The following is an 11,488-nucleotide window of genomic DNA, read 5'->3' as shown; positions in this document are numbered from 1 at the left end:
TGTCGCGTAACTTCACATAGCGATTTCGTCGTGGTATACTTTGTGACAGTAAATCGGTCGCAAATCTGTCGCCAATATTTTGAGACTAATTTCAGCTTTGCATTTGGCAACCAAAATCGTATGTTGCAATCCGTTCGCAATTATTTTTCCCTTTTAAATCCGTTTTTATTTTAGCATTTTAAATTTTCTCTGCTCATGCACTTTGCATGGGTATAACATGTACTTTTGGGGGTGAGACTAGGGTTCTTAACATGATAAGGAGGTTATGTTATGAATTAGGTTAGTCATATGATAGTCGTGTGTTATGTTTTGAAGTCAAGCGAGTTGTGGAACAAAAGTCGATGAAATTCATCACAAGTTACGTTCATAAGTTTTACTGAAAATTTGGGTCAAATATAACTGCGATTTTCTCCCAATATATTTAGAGTTATGGTGTTTTCAACCCATAAAATTGAAGCTCTATTAGTCTACTTTCTATCACATTAAACCGTTTGTTAATACGACATCGGAGTAGAAAGATATGGGCATTTTTACGAGACTGCGCAGGCTGCTAGGTGACAAGTAGGTGTGTTACCTACTTGCTTAAATGAGAGCCCGAAAATGGGCCATTTCGGGTCGTCCAAAGAGGCCTTTTAAAGGCCTATTTTATTCATATATTAGATGAAAATAGGTCATATAAACCAGACATAAGCTCTGCAAAAATCCTCCCCGAAATTTCCCACAAACCCTAATGAAGTTTCTCTCCCTTTCAAGTTCTAATTGGAGGTAAAACCTAGAGTTTGAAGAACCAAGTTAGGAGCCGAGTTATCCAACAAATAAGGAGAGTTTACTTCTCTCTTTCATCCATTTTTNGAACAGGGTCAGATAACCTTTAGAGAAAAGTTCAAGCAAGGGAGTATTCCTTCATTGATCATTTGAACAAAACCCCAGCTCAGATATCCATCCTGTCACTGTTGCAAAATTCAGAGGCGCACAAGAACACTTTAATGAAGGTGTTGAGTAAAGCTTATGCACCTAACAAAATCACCGGCGGAGAGATGGCCAAAATGGTAGAGCAGGTGCTGGAATGTCATAAAATAATCTTCCATAAGGATGAGCTACTGCCTGAAGGATTGAATCACAACCGACTAGGACCGGAAGAGTCTATACAGGTGAACATTTGGCAGGACCAAGTAAGGATTCTGCTACCAAGCAGACTGTCATCGGAACAGGGCCAGATAACCTTTAGAGAAAAGTACAAGCAAGGGAGTATTCCTTCATTGATCATTTGAACAAAACCCCAGCTCAGATATCCATCATGTCACTGTTGCAAAATTCAGAGGCGCACAAGAACACTTTAATGAAGGTGTTGAGTAAAGCTTATGCACCGGGTCGGAAAGGATGACAAGATCCGGATGAACTTTTTCACGAGGAGTCTTATGGGAGATGGCTTTGTCTTGGTACAATCAGCCAGGATCCTAAGAAATGGTCAAATTGGGTGAGTAATGGCATCTGAATTCATGGACCGATTTAGGTTCAACACAGAAAATGCACTAGATGTTTTCTATATCCAGAACCTCAAGAAAAAACCCACCGAGACTTTTTGCGAGTATGCTACTCGGTGAAGGTCGGAAGCGGCCAAGGTCAGGCCATCTTTGGACGAGGAACGATGAACAAGTCTTCGCCAGAGCTCAGGATCCGCAGTATTATGAAAGGTTGATGGTTATTGAAAACCATAAGTTCTCTAATATTATCAAAAACTTGGGGAAAGAATCGAAGAAAGGCATCAAAAGCAGGATGGTAACAAACTTTGAGGCATTTACAGGCTACAAACAGGGCATTACAATCGGGCGGCATATCAAAGAAGAAACGTTGGGGCAGTAATGGTGGCTCAAGGCTCGAAATCACCACTTACCTATCAAACACCTCCACCACATATCAAACACCTCCCACCCACATATCGAACACCTCCACCCACATACCAAGCACTACACCTACATATCAACCATCATTCCCAGATATTCCCAAACCAGCCACTGTCTATCATACCTATAATTTCCAGCCATATCATTTCCAGTCACCTCCGACTCGCCAGCGTTATCAAAGACCACGCCCTTATTTTGATCGCAAACCACTATTGCTGAACCCATCGACCAATTGTAATGAAGGTTGAAAGCCACTAGTAAGTCACCCCTGTTCCCGCTGTGGCTTAGAGAAACCATCCTAATGGGTCAATCCAAACAAAACTTGCACATATCATTCCGGTATGCAGGGGCACACACCTGACGAGTGCCGAACATTGAAAGATAAGATCCAGACGCTGATTGACAACAAGGTCATACAGGCGAAATGAAGCCGCACTAATGTTCGTAACAACCCTCTCTCTGATCATAGAGGTGGTGGGGTACATGTGATACGAACGGAGAATGGGATCCTGAGGGGTCAATAGGGCTTATTCGGGAAAGCGATGACTTTAAACCTCAGTCACACTTACTCCTATTGTAGTATAGACTCAGCACCAATCGAGGTGAGGTAGTTGCATTAGTTCCATTTGAGATACAGGTAGCTCCACCTGCGGCCACCCCAGTTCCGTTTGAAGTAGAAGTTGGCCACACATTTCACAGTGACAGTATCACCCACACCTCCTTTCAATTCAAAAAGCAATACCTTGGGATTATGTTGCCGAAGCTCGGAGAAAAGGAAAGGCAAAGATAGAGGAATCTGATGTTGCGCAATGAATGACTAGGACCGGAAGATTCTATACAGTGAACATTTGGCAGGACCAAGCTCTCATAAGATATTTCTTGAAATCTCTGGTTATCATAGCAATTTCATCATCTTTAAGATCTGATCCTTCTGAAATTCTAAGAGCCAGACTTCTTTCTTTCTTTGGAGCATCCATCTTCATTGTTTTCCTTCTCAATTCATAGGCAGTGAGATTTCCAATCAGTTCATCCAACTTTAAAGTAGCAATGTTCTTGGATTCCTGAATGGCAGTGATTTTGCTTTCCCAGGAGATCGGCAGAACTCTAGTTAGAATCTTCTTCACCTTGTCTTCTTCCAGGGTAATCCTTCCAAGAGACTCAAGTTCATTTGTCAGTGTAGTGAACCTGGTATACATTTCTTGGATAGTTTCTCCATCCTTCATAGTAAAATTCTCATATTGAGAATACAACAGTGTTCCTCTTGACCTCTTCACCTGAGGTGTTCCTTCATGAGCCACTTGTAAAGTGTCCCAAATCTCCTTGGCAGTAGTACAACCTTGAATCCTGTTGTACTCATCAGGACCAAGTCCACACACTAACCATTTCTTGGCTTTTGCATTTTTCTCCCATTTCCTTAGATCTTCAGCAGTACAATCTACTCTTGTCTTTGGAACATCCACTCCTTCAACATTCTTCTTGGTTGTGGCTAAAGGACCATCAGTGATGATATCCCAAAGCTCATAGTCTTCCCCCATTATATGGTCCCTCATTCTGTTTTTCCACCAGGAGTAGTAGAGGCCATTGAAGAGAGGAGGCCTGGCAGTGGATTGCCCTTCCCAGTTCCCAGGTGGTGCACTCATGTTGATCTTTTCCTAAGGTGTTAACCTCTTCAAGGATAACCTGCTCTGATACCAATTGATGTTATAAACGTCAATACCACACAAGAGGGGGGTGATTTGTGTGGTACCTAATTTTCGCGTTAGAAGAACCTGGTTCTTCTAAGTGTTCTAACTACAGCAGTTTGCGGAATAATAAATACTGAAAGTAAAGTGCACAGAGATTTTTACGTGAAAAACACCTGTCTCAAAAGGTGAAAAAACCACGACCTACTACTCAGTAGGATTTTCCCAAACTCCACTAAAATCACTGAGCCAAAAACTGCATTTACAAAACTCTTTGTAAACCTAAGGATTAACTCTAATCCCAGTGTAGCACACAGCCTCAACTGTTGCGACACTTTCAAGTTAACTCTAACTTGAATACTCAGAGTACCTAATACAATTGCTTCTAAGAAAGCTGAAAGGTACAATATGAAAACCTACTACAATTGAACTAGACTTAGAATAAACACAATGATGAAACTGGTTCTTCTATCTTAGTTCATGTAGCTTCAGACGTGCACACTTGTATCTCGCATATGTTGCTTGCAAATCAGACTTGATCTTTTTGCTCTCAAATATGCTTAACTTCTGCTTATGTGCATACACCTGTAAAAGAGAACAATCGTTATATTTATAGAGTTAGTAATCAGAGTTTGATAAGAACTCGAATTGAAGATCCTTTGACAATTCGAGTCTAAGAACAACTCCAACTCCTAATCCATATTCTTGATCCGGATGTAATTATCTTTTCATAAGGGGACTTCAACTCCTTATCCTATATGCAATCTTTTCGATCAGTTCAGAAGATATTCATCAAGATATTGCTGCTTGATCTCAAGGACTTATCTTCTTCACGTGCATCTCATGTGTATGGGCCATAACAACTGTGTCTCCTTAGATGAACCTGGTCCTTCACTGAGTTCGTTTGTCATTCTTCAAAACTTCAACTGATCTTGGGCCAACATAAGTGGTATTCGAAAGGAAAATACGGAAAATGCAGAAACTTTAGATGGTCGGAGCACTCCGGCACCGAATGATTTAGTTTTGAGGTTAGAACAAAAGATATTGGAGCTACAAGAAGAACTTGAGCAGGTCCGCAACTTGGAAAACTTATCCTCACTTTGCATGTTCCCGACATTAATCAACAAAACACCAAGAACCCAACACCTCCTCAAAACACACCAAACCAAAATCCACAAAAGCCTCTTGCTTCGCATCAATATGCAACCCCACCTCAAAATCTCAATCCTTTACCGGTACCAACTCCGCCACAACACCACCATCAACCAATCCAGTACCCACCCACCGCTACTTATCACACTCCTTAGAACACACAACAACCCATTTCTGATCCTCAAAACTCAACCAATGACCATCATTACACCCAAGTCCTTAGTACTCATCAAAATAACCCTATATATGTGGAAACTGTACCTTACTCCACTCAACCAACTTCCTATGCAGCAAAATCCGCCGAGAAGGACCAGTTCATCAAGAACATGGTCAAAGAACTCATCAAATAGACAAGTCGGGTTCAGCGTGTCGAAGGCGGCAAAGGGATAGAAGGTTTGAACTATGAAGACCTATGTATACAGCCAGATGTAGAACTGCCATAAGGGTACAAACCTCATAAGTTTGAGATGTTTGACGATACAGGTGATCCCAAGGTCCATCTGAGGACCTATTGTGACAAGCTTGTCGGGGTCGGAAAGGATGACAAGATCCGGATGAAGCTTTTCACGAGGAGTCTTATGGGAGATGCTTTGTCTTGGTACATCAGCCAGGATCCTAAGAAATGGTCAAATTGGGTGAGTATGGCATCTGAATTCATGGACCGATTTAGGTTCAACACAGAAAATGCACTAGATGTTTTCTATATCCAGAACCTCAAGAAAAAACCCACCGAGACTTTTTGCGAGTATGCTACTCGGTGAAGGTCGGAAGCGGCCAAGGTCAGGCCATCTTTGGACGAGGAACGGATGAACAAGTTCTTCGCCAGAGCTCAGGATCCGCAGTATTATGAAAGGTTGATGGTTATTGAAAACCATAAGTTCTCTAATATTATCAAACTTGGGGAAAGAATCGAAGAAGGCATCAAAAGCAGGATGGTAACAAACTTTGAGGCATTTACAGGCTACAAACAGGGCATTACAATCGGGCGGCATATCAAAGAAGAAAGACGTTGGGGCAGTAATGGTGGCTCAAGGCTCGAAATCACCACTTACCTATCAAACACCTCCACCACATATCAAACACCTCCACCCACATATCGAACACCTCCACCCACATACCAAGCACTACCACCTACATATCAACCATCATCTCCCAGATATTCCCAACCAGCCACTGTCTATCATACCTATAATTTCCAGCCATATCATTTCCAGTCACCTCCGACTCGCCAGCGTTATCAAAGACCACGCCCTTATTTTGATCGCAAACCACTATTGCTGAACCCATCGACCAATTGTATGAAAGGTTGAAAGCCACTAGTAAGTCACCCCTGTTCCCGCTGTGGCATTAGAGAAACCATCCTAATGGGTCAATCCAAACAAAACTTGCACATATCATTCCGGTATGCAGGGGCACACCACTGACGAGTGCCGAACATTGAAAGATAAGATCCAGACGCTGATTGACAACAAGGTCATACAGGCGAATGAAGCCGCACCTAATGTTCGTAACAACCCTCTCTCTGATCATAGAGGTGGTGGGGTACATGTGATACGAACGGAGAATGGGATCCTGAGGGGTCAATAGGGCTTATTCGGGAAAGCGATGACTTTAAACCCTCAGTCACACTTACTCCTATTGTAGTATAGACTCAGTCACCAATCGAGGTTGAGGTAGTTGCATTAGTTCCATTTGAGATACAGGTAGCTCCACCTGCGGCCACCCCAGTTCCGTTTGAAGTAGAAGTGGCCACACATTTCACAGTGACAGTATCAACCACACCTCCTTTCAATTCAAAAGCAATACCTTGGGATTATGTTGCCGAAGCTCGGAGAAAAGGAAAGGCAAAGATAGAGGAATCTGATGTTGCGCAATGAATGACTAGGACCGGAAGATTCTATACAGGTGAACATTTGGCAGGACCAAGTAAGGATTCTGCTACCAAGCAGACTGTCATCGGAACAGGGTCAGATAACCTTTAGAGAAAAGTACAAGCAAGGGAGTATTCCTTCATTGATCATTTGAACAAAACCCCAGCTCAGATATCCATCATGTCACTGTTGCAAAATTCAGAGGCGCACAAGAACACTTTAATGAAGGTGTTGAGTAAAGCTTATGCACCCAACAACATCACCGGCGGAGAGATGGCCAACATGGTAGAGCAGGTGCTAGAATGTCATAAAATAATCTTCCATAAGGATGAGCTACCGCCTGAAGGATTGAATCACAACCGAGCATTGCATATCACGGTGAAATTTGAAGACATATTCACTGCCAAAGTCTTGATTGATGGGGTTTCAAGCCTCAACATTTGTCCGTTGGATACTCTAAAAAGATTGGACAAAGGTTTTCATGAAATACAGGCAGGAAGAATGAACGTGAAAGCTTTCGATGTGTCCCAAAGGGCCACGATTGGAGAAATAAACCTTTGCTTGCAGATGGGGCCAACCAGGTTCGATGTCGAGTTTCAGGTGCTTGACATACCAGCCTCATACAATATTCTGTTGGGCCGACCATGGATACATGCCGCTGGGGAGGTGGCTTCCACACTACATCAAGTCGTTAAATTTGAATGGAACTGTCAGGAGGTGATCATTCACGGAGACGGGAGTAACCCCATTTACACTAGCCAAACCATCTCAGTTATCGCAAACCGAAGATGGCTAGGAGGGGAAACCTATCATCACATTGAACGTGTCAATGTTGTAGAGAAGGACAAATGGTGGAGTAGCAAAATCAAATGCATACTGGTATGGTCTAGGTATGAACCCGGCAAAGGGCTTGGGAAGAATCTCTAGGGTATTACTAAACCGATACGGCTGAAGGGTCATGGTACTACCTTCGGGCTTGGATATCAATACACATGGCAAGAGTATAATGATTGGCCGCCTTCATGGTTTGCACCGTATTACGTTCTCGAGCAACTAGTGCCACATCTGGATCAAGATTTTAACCAAGCTGATATAATATGGGGAACTGCAGAAGAAGAAGTATTAGCTGGGCTGAAGAATCTATTCTTGGAGGGTGAAGACATGGACTGCAGTGCAATAATTGAGGAGGAGGAGGAAGAAGGCCTCACTATTCAGACTTTGGAGAAGGGAGTTGTTCTCAGGAACTGGACCGCCACACCATCCTGGGCTCGCCGAGTCCCTGGGTAGCTTGGCAGATTTTATTTCTATAGCCATTCTAGGCATTTAAGAGTTTCAGTAATTTTGTTTTAAAGATTTAGTTGTTTCAAAATAAATGCTCGATTCATCGAGCGTACTTTTCTGGATGTTTTTCAGTTTTAATCAAATGCATTTCTCATTATTATTCATTATTATCTTCTACATTTTTTCTTTCTACAGCATTATTATTACTTTTCGTGTTGAATCGGTGACTGTGACATGTTTTGAGGCAACGCAATATAAGGGTAGTGATTCGGATGAAGTAGATGAAATACCCGAGGAAGTTGTCAGGGAGGTTGAAAACATTGAGAATAAGCCTAAGTCCAACCTGGACGAAACCTAAGCAGTAAATTTGGGGAACGTCGAGACCGTCAAGAAGACTCGCATCAGCATTCACCTATCACCAACAGAGAAGGAAGAATACATTCGTTTCTTAAAGGAATATGAGGACATTTTTGCATGGTCATATGATGACATGACCGGTTTGAGCATGTCCATAGTGGCTCACAAGTTGCCTAATAATCCCATGTGTCCGCCAGTAAAGCAAAAACTCAGAAAGTTCAAACCAGATATAAGCCTGAAAATCAAGGAGGAAGTTACTAAGCAGATCAAAGCCAAAGTTCTCAGGGTGGTTGAGTACCCAACCTGTTTAGCCAACATTGTGCCAGTTCCGAAGAAGGATGGGAAGGTCAAAGTATGTGTTGATTATTGAGACTTAAACATTGCAAGTCCCAAGGATGACTTTCCACTGCCAAATATACACATCCTGATCGACAATTGCGCCAAGCATGAACTCCAATCCATTATAGATTGCTTCGCGGGTTATCACCAGATCTGGATGGATGAAGAAGACGCAGAGAAAACTGCTTTTAATACACCATGGGGGGTATACTGCTACAAGATGATGCCATTTGGTCTAAAGAATGTCGGGGCTACCTACATGAGAGGCATGACAACCATCTTCCATGACATGATACATAAAGAAATAGAGGTGTAAGTGGACAACGTCATTATCAAATCCAAGAGGGCCACAGATCACGTTGTAAATTTGAGGAAGTTCTTTGACAGGTTAAGGAGGTACAACTTAAAACTGAACCCCGCAAAGTGTGCATTCGGGGTTCCCGCAGGAAAGTTATTAGGATTCATTGTCAACCGTCAAGGGATTGAGCTAGATCCGTCAAAAGTCAAGGCTATTCAGGAGTTACCGCCACCTAAGAGCAAAAAAGACGTAATGAGCTTCCTAGGACGTCTCAACTATATCAGTCGCTTCATAGCACAGTACATAGTCATATGTGAACCCATCTTAAAGATGCTGAGGAAAGATGCCGAGACGAGCTGGAACGAGGATTGTCAGAAAGCTTTCGACAAAATCAAGGAGTACCTGTCCACACCACCAGTCTTGGTGCCGCTAGAGCCGGGACGTCCTTTTCTAATCTATCTATCTGTATTGGATGGAGCCTTCGGATGTGTTACGGGACAACATGACGAGACAGGGAGAAAGGAGCGAGCCATATACTACCTAAGTAAGAAGTTCACGCCTTATGAAGTACGATACTCTCTGCTAGAACGCACTTGCTGTGCTTTGACCTGAACGACCCAGAAGCTGAGGCATTACTTCTGTGCCTATACCACATACCTTATATCCAGGATGGACCCTCTGAAGTACATATTCCAGAAACCCATGCCAACTGGGAAGTTAGCTAAATGGCAGATACTGTTGAGTAAGTTCGATACCATCTACGTAACTCAAAAGGCGGTCAAAGGACAAGCATTGACAGACCATCTTGCTGAAAATCCTGTGGGAGGAGAATACAAACCCTTGAAAATGTATTTTCCTGATGAAGAGGTGTCATTCGTAGGAGAGGACATTATCGAAGCATACGATGGGTGGAGGATGTTCTTTGATGGAGCTGCAAATTTCAAAGGAGTGGGCATTGGAGCAGTTTTGGTATCGGAACGGGGTCAACATTATTCGGTATCTGCTAAACTCAGAATACCATGCACCAACAACATGGCAGAGTATGAAGCCTGCAGTATGAAAGAAAACAAATAAGCCAAGTACTAATAAACACAATTTAAACCAAAGAAATCATACAAAATATCTTTTGACCACATCAGAATTGATAGCCATGTCCACACACTTGCCTTCTATATATGTTAAATACAAAGCACCATTGGACAACACTCTCGTTACCACGAACGGCCCCTGCCAATTTGGGGCAACCTTGCCTTTTGCTTCCGCCGGATGTTGGAGGATGCGTTTCAATACCAACTGACCCACTTCAGATTTTTGGCGACGCACCTTCTAGTTGTATGCTCTTGCCATTCTCTTTTGATACAACTGGCCGTGACATATTACTGCCAGTCTTTTCTCATCAATCAGACGTAATTGCTCCAACCGAGTTTTGACCCAATCATCATCATCGATTTCTGCTTCAGCAACAATTCGAATGGATGGAATCTCCACCTTCGCAGGTATCACTACTTCAGTACCATACACCAACAAATAAGTAGTGGCACCTACTGAAGTTCGAACAGTAGTGCGATAACCCAGCAACGCAAAAGACAACTTTTCATGCCATTGCCTAGAATCTTGCACCATCTTTCAAAGTGTCATCTTTATGTTCTTATTGGCTGCCTCAACCGCTCCGTTTGCCTTCAGACGATACGGAGTGGAATTTCGGTGCATAATCTTGAACCGTTGACATACTTCCTTCATCAAATGACTGTTAAGATATGCGCCATTGTCCGGGATAATTACCTTTAGAATTCCAAACCGACAAATCATGTTTGAATGAAAAAAGTCAACCACTGCTTTCTTGGTCACAGATTTGAAAGTCATAGCCACAACCCACTTAGTGAAATAATCGATGGCCATCAGAATGAACCTGTACCCATTGGATATTGTTGGCTCGATTGGTCTGATGACATCCATGCCCCAAAAAACAAAGGGCCAAGGTGCGTACATTGTAGTTCAGATGGGGGAGAATGGATCAAATCAACGTGCACCTGGCATTGATGACACTTCCGCACAAAGATGATACAATCTCGCTCCATGGTAAGCCAATAATAGCCTGCTCGAAGAATTTTCTTTGCCAAAACATAGCCACTCATATGGGGCCCACAAGCTCCCGAATGTACTTCAGTCATGATGATCGTGGCTTGCTTAGAATCTATGCATCTTAACAATCTGAGATCTGGAGTTCTTTTTGTACAAAACTCCTCCGCTTAAGAAGAATCCACTTGCCAATCGTCGAATTTTTCTCTTTTGATCACCTGTGGCTTGCACCGGATATACCCCCATCCCGATTTATTCCATGATATCATGGAACCACGGCTCACCATCGAGTTCTTCTTGCACCATGTTACAGTAAGCATGCTAATAACGGACCTGAATATGCAAAAGGTCGATATAAGCCTTATCTGGATGATGCAACATTGACGCCAGAGTAGCCAAGGCATCAGCAACCTCATTACGGATCCTAGGGATATGCCTGAATTCTACTGATCTGAACCGCTGACAAAGATCCCACAGATCTAAATCTGCCAAAACCAACACTTCCTGGACTCCCATGTCCATAGC

The sequence above is a fragment of the Nicotiana attenuata genome, chromosome 9, assembly GCF_001879085.1.
Source record: "Nicotiana attenuata strain UT chromosome 9, NIATTr2, whole genome shotgun sequence".
Lineage (NCBI taxonomy): Eukaryota > Viridiplantae > Streptophyta > Magnoliopsida > Solanales > Solanaceae > Nicotiana > Nicotiana attenuata.
Note: the sequence above shows the minus strand (reverse complement) of the source record.